This window comes from Hibiscus syriacus, unplaced genomic scaffold, assembly GCF_006381635.1.
Source record: "Hibiscus syriacus cultivar Baekdansim isolate YM2019G1 unplaced genomic scaffold, ASM638163v2 tig00116984_pilon, whole genome shotgun sequence".
In the NCBI taxonomy this organism is placed as follows: Eukaryota; Viridiplantae; Streptophyta; class Magnoliopsida; order Malvales; family Malvaceae; genus Hibiscus; species Hibiscus syriacus.
The window spans coordinates 1,619,646-1,624,892 of NW_024063507.1; positions in this window are offsets into that span (position 1 = coordinate 1,619,646).

A 5,247-nucleotide genomic window follows, 5' to 3' on the forward strand; every position below is an offset into this window, starting at 1 on the left:
CGTAGTACCGAAAGTGCGGTTCAAGGGTGCTAATCCTTCCTTGACCGTAATCGACTCCTGAACCCGACACATCTTTGGAAAGACGCAGATCAGGTAAGAAATAGGGTATCCGATCAACCCATTTGTTTAAAATAAATGATCGGTGGCGACTCCCAATCCACATTTTTCAAGTCGAAGCCCAACCGAAAGACGGCTACGACAAGTGGAGAGTATGAACTTATAAAATTTTAAAATAATAAAATTAAAATTTAAATATAAAATATAATAAATAATTAAATCATATAAGAATTTTAAATTTTCAAAAATAATATAATTTCGAGCCCTTATGCCTAAATTTTTGACCATAAAGCTAAAAAAAGAAAAAAAATGTAAAAGGTTATCATATCAAGGATGTATTTATGAATTAATCTTGTTTGATGTTTAACTATTCAATGTAGTTACAGTTTCTTCTGCATGATTTGTATTAAAGATGGGTTGCTGCTTTGTTTTCTTGGTATTTTTCTTATGCCCCTACTATATGCAGGACACCTATAATTCTAAGGGTAAATTATGTATTTAGTACCTAAACTATCAATTTTGATTCATTTTAGTACCTAAACTTTTAATTTTTCAAGACCATACCGAATATTTAGTTTTTATTTCATTTTAGTATCTGTCGTTAAAACTTAACGTGTTTAGTACGTTAACAATCAGTTTTGGTCTATTTTAGTGCCTAAACTTTCAAAACAAATTCAAAACTTAAAGTTAAATTTTGAATGGAGTACTAAAATTAAACAAAAATAAATTTTTGAACGACGAGGTAGTAAAATCAAAACAAAAACTAAACTTTAGGTATTGTTTTGAAAAAAATTGAAAGTTTAGGTGCTAAAATAGACCAATACTGATAGTTTAGGTTGTAACTCCCTAATCTAATATGACCCGAAGACCAATGGATTAGCATGTCACACGGCACCATCGAAGTGGCTAACCCAAATTTTTTCTTTAAAAACTGATTTTGAAACCATTTGATAAAAGTCTATCCGAAGTAAATAAATAAAAATGTGATAATAATCTTAGTTTAAAAAATATGGGGAGCACTAAAAATATATCCAAAATAATACAATACTGAGTTTAAATCAAGGAGTTACGACTAAATACATAAGGGTCCATAAATAGTACATGCCCTCTAAGAATAACTCAAGACATACTTTGAATCGCTCGGCTGGACTGGAACTACTGTTGACAATAATGCTACGCTACTCGTCACCTAGAAACCTATGCACGAATACATATTCCGAACATTGAGCTTAAGAGCTCAGTGCCACACTAATAATTGTATTATACTACATTCATTCACGAAAACATATTCTAACTAATAACTGTACTATACTACATTCATTCACGAAAACATATTCTGAACGCTGAGCTTAAGAGCTCAGTGTCACACTAATAACTATATTATACTACATTCATTCACGAAAACATATTCCGAACGCTGAGCTTAAGAGCTCAGTGACATACTAATAACTGTACTATACTGATATAAAGTGTTGAGTAGGCATTATGGTGCGGCTGAGGGTTCTGCGTCTTTGTGCTCACACACCCTTCTAGCATTTCTAAAATACTCTTGGGTATTTTGGGTGAGATCCAAAGCTGCATCAAAAATATACACCCTTTAACTTACTCCATCGAGTCTTGGGGCATCTGCGCCCAGTTGGCTACTGAAGTTATTTGGCACTGACTGGGATATCCAACTAATTTTTGTATTCTGCTAAAGAGACTCAGGTGTCCTAGTCATTCCCCGAGTGTCAAACAAGGCTAGTTTTATGTAATCCTAGCTGTTACTATTTCTAATTGTTCTTATATTAGTTATTGTTTCCACTTTTAGTTTTATCTGCTGAGATACTGATGTTATTAAACCCTTAAGTCTAATCCCTTAACCTTTGGATTACTTATCAAAACTATCCATTGGTACCGATAATGGCCCTTCAGTATTGATACTGAACCCTGAGTATCAATATTATCCTTCTGGTATCGATACCTACAACCTGATGTATACTGATGAGGAAAGACAATATCGATCCTACTAGCTAGGTATCAATACTCTGGTGTTGGGTATCGATACTATCCTGATTATCAATACAAAAATTAGATTTGATGTTACCTCAGTATCGATACCCCTAGAGTATCGATACTCTACCATGGGTATCGATGCACTTGCGAGTACCAATATAAAAAATGGCTATTGGAATATGATTTTTGCCCTCGTATCTATACCACCCTCTAGGTATCCTAATCGGACCTACAAAATTGATAATCTCTAAATGAGTACCTCTATTCCCTTCCCAAAATCCTCATATTTTTACCATAACTGAAGAATAATATCGATACTCAAGCCCATAAATTCCTTGTTTTGGACATGAAGAATGTTATCTTTCTACCCCAAAGGTCCTATTGAGGTTCCAAACTATTATTTAAGTCTTATGTATAATTAAAGGGATAATAAAAGGGCTTTTTAACATGCTGAAACATCAAAAGATGCAAGGTACGATAAACATGCTTTATAACTCATGCAAACTACCAAAACTTATATAATGATCTACATGTGGTAGAGTTGAGTTAGAAGTGTGTAACTTGATGTTCTAAGATACTGAGAACTTCTAAAGGCTCAACCAAGAGTGAGCTTCTCCTTTCTCATTGCCTTGGAGTTTTCTTCCACTTCTCTCACTAAGAAAAAATCAACCACAGGTGTTACTAATGTGTTGGGAAATTTAGGAAAGTGTTTAAAACGTTTCTAGAGGTATAAATCTTCCAAAAATAGACTGGTTTCACTTAGGTCTCCAAAACCTCTACTAAACCCATATTTTGGTTTTCATTGTGAAAATGAGGAGGTTGAAGGCTTGAATTGAATCTCTAAAAATAAAGTTTAAGATTCTTACCTTTAAAATGTCAAACTGGGGTTGCAAGGCCACCAAGTTAACACCTTTGTCTAGGTTACCAAAGGGGAAGATGAAAACTTTTGGGAGTAGAATATGACAAGGAAAAGAGGGAAAAAGATGAGGGAGACAATGTGAGATTATCAACAATTAAAGGTTTTCAACTTTTGAAAATAAAAATGTCCTTCAAGCTTTAGTCAACTCTTAAAAATCCCATTTTTATCAACTATTGGGCTTAACCTTAGCTCATTTCCACCTCAATTTTGGTTATGGTTTCCTATAAGTTAAGGAATTCATCTAAGTCTCTAACGGTTAGCCATAAACTCTCTTAACCCAGGATTTGGGTTGTTGCACCTCTCTCTTCCTAGAAAGAAATTTCGACCTCAAAATTTACCTGGATAGAAGAGATGAAGATACTGAAGCTGCATGTCCTCATCGGTTTCCCAAGTTTCTTCCTCAAAGCCATGGTCCTCCAAAACACCTTAACAAGAGGGATTCTTTTGTTCCTTAGTTCCTTCACATATATTGTTAAGATTATAAACAATTTTTTTGTATAGGTCATGCATGGGCTAACCTCAATCTGCTCTAGGGGTATGACATGGGAAGGATCATAACGGTATCTCCTGAGCATAGATGCATGGAACACATTTTGGATGTGTTATATTTTTTGGTGAGGCTAACATGTAATGTAATATACCAAAATTTTGGTAAGTGACTAAAATGTAAAATTTGAAAGTTTGGAAGCAAAATAAAAACTTGGGAAAAGTTTAAGGACCAAAGTGGGAATTTTCCCAAAAATATTCCATAAATAAATAGTTCATATTTAAGAATGGATTTTATATGGAATTCATATTTTGACACAGAATTTGTGTAAAGAGCTATTATGTGATAAGTTCGGTAAAGTATATGGATTTAACATAGATTGAGTCGAAAGTTTACAAAAAATTGAAAGATGATAGTATGAGGTTAGTAATATTATATTTATATTTTTAATCATTAGAATTTAACACGGATCAGTGGATTTAAGTGGATTTTCAATATTAATGGGGAATAATGAAATTTAAATGACTAAATTGAAAAAAATAGAAAATTGAAAGGGCAAAGATGGAAATCAATAAATTTGATTTTTATATTTATTTAAGGTTATAAAAATGGTGATGAAAACATAACAAGGAGGTAATTATCTTGATTCATTAAGGGTAAAAATGACATTTGGACTAAAATGAATTTTAAATTCATTTTAAATTAGTTTAAAGCCATGTATAAGTTAGATTTTTTAAGGAGAATTTTCAAGAAACTCTTTCTCTTCTCCTTGCTACCGACGTGGGTCTCCAAGGTAAGGAAACAATTGTTTTGGGTCGTTTTAGTTGGATTTTGGGTTGAGGCATGAAATGTAAAAATAATCTACATTAAATTTTGTACAAGTTGGTATAATTATTTCATGTTTTCATGCTTGGATTGTGGATTTTATGAATATGATGGATGAAGGAGAAGTTGGAATTTTATGAAATAAGATTAGATTATGATGTTTGGAGTGTAGTATAATCTTATACAACTATGAAAAATGATTGGAAATCATTAGAATAGTTTAAAGGGAGACCATTATAAGAAATTATGAAGAAATGTTGAAATAGGTTTATTTTCTATTTGGAAATGATTAAGATTACTAGAAAATGATGTTAGGAGCTAGAATTCATGTTTTAATCAAAGTTAAAACCATGCTTCCATATCTTGGATAGGTTTGGCCATAGTAAGAAAATTAGAGAAAATTATACTAGAATTTCCTATCTGTTAGAATATATATAAGAATGATTCTACATGCTTTGGAATTGTGTTTTGGACCAAATTGGAACTTTGTTAAGTGTTATGGACCTTTTCGTATGGTTTGAAAAATTGTAGGATTAATATGCAAATGTTGGAAACTTAAGATACTATGCTGAAAATTAATGTTAGAAGATTGAATTGGATCAATTTGGAAAGTTGTATAAGATTGGGGACCATTTCGAAAGTTTGGAGAAAGTTGGTGGTGAAATGGAAAAAGTGTAATGTTGAGGTATTAAGTTGAAAATGTTGTTAGAGTGGTTGAACATGGTGATAGTATTGAATTTAATTGAAATAGCAAAGGACCATTTTGAAAAGTTTTTGAAATATTAGATATATTTTAAAGAAAACTTTATTAGGTGGTTAAATGTGGAATTGTTAAAAATTGAGTAATTTAAGTTAAGAATTATTATTTACAAGGACTTGGAATGCTATATTAATGGAATTAAAGTTAGTTTTGATCAAAGGGAAGAAAATTAGTATCAAATATGTATTATCTTAATTTTAGAAT